This window comes from Octopus bimaculoides, chromosome 8, assembly GCF_001194135.2.
Source record: "Octopus bimaculoides isolate UCB-OBI-ISO-001 chromosome 8, ASM119413v2, whole genome shotgun sequence".
NCBI classification, from domain to species: domain Eukaryota; kingdom Metazoa; phylum Mollusca; class Cephalopoda; order Octopoda; family Octopodidae; genus Octopus; species Octopus bimaculoides.
The window spans coordinates 38,622,865-38,623,656 of record NC_068988.1 but is presented as its reverse complement, the minus strand read 5'-3'; the positions used below and the strand labels follow the sequence as shown (position 1 = coordinate 38,623,656).

At 38.9% G+C, this 792-nt stretch overlaps 1 long non-coding RNA gene across 1 annotated transcript in view; it reads left to right on the top strand.

Annotated features, from left to right (window-relative positions):
- The window catches only part of LOC128248516 (uncharacterized), a 4,682-nt gene that overhangs the window by 1,044 nt on the left and 2,846 nt on the right, over nucleotides 1-792 (top strand). The window contains exon 2 of the long non-coding RNA XR_008264685.1: nucleotides 100-480. This is a non-coding gene — a long non-coding RNA (uncharacterized LOC128248516). The remainder of the gene's footprint in view (nucleotides 1-99; nucleotides 481-792) is intronic.

Below are 792 nucleotides of genomic sequence, written 5' to 3'. Positions count from 1 at the left end.
AGAGAGAGAGAGAGAGAGAGAACACAGTAAAGATTTATCTGCTGAGTAATCACGTCTAATACCAAGATAACTGTTTAATTTTTTTTCTTTCTATTCTAGATACAATACTTGAAACTTTGCTGGAAGGAACTTGCTACTTACATCTACTCCAGTGCTAAACTGGTCGGTGGTGGCTCGTGTATAGGCATTGCGGAACTGCAGCACCCCTTATTTTCACTCGATATTCTCGATAACATTCAATATAATGAGTCCTATTTTCTTTAATTCCTTCTTTATACTTGTACATTATATAATACTTAAGCTTAATGTCAGTAGCCATCCCCCTCGTTTATCTTTGTATAAAACTGTGCGCTTCACAGTTCCAGCGACGCGGTGTTTGGCTGTCGTGCGAATGTTCATATGTCCGAAATATGAAGCTTCACGCTAGGGAGAGACAGCTCTGTCGTTCACGCAGTGCTGACCCCGATGTGCTGGTGAAAGGTAATGTTTCTTTTTTATTCTGCGTGTGTTGTGCTTAGAAACGTATCTATATTCTTGAATGTGATAAAGTGTAGAATAAGATTATTATCCTGCTTCCAGCTACAGTGTTGCTGCCAGGATTTGAAAAATAGGGCAGATTTCCCCCTCCTTATTTTGTGATTTAGGGCAGATTTTTGAAAAACAAGGGGGAATTCGCGGCGGTGTTCAGTGAACAAATTAAGCACACTACCCGGCAGTGGCTAAAACGCAAACCGATCAAGTTTATGTATAAATTTTCTTTTTATATGTTTGTTTCCTTTTACACAATATTAA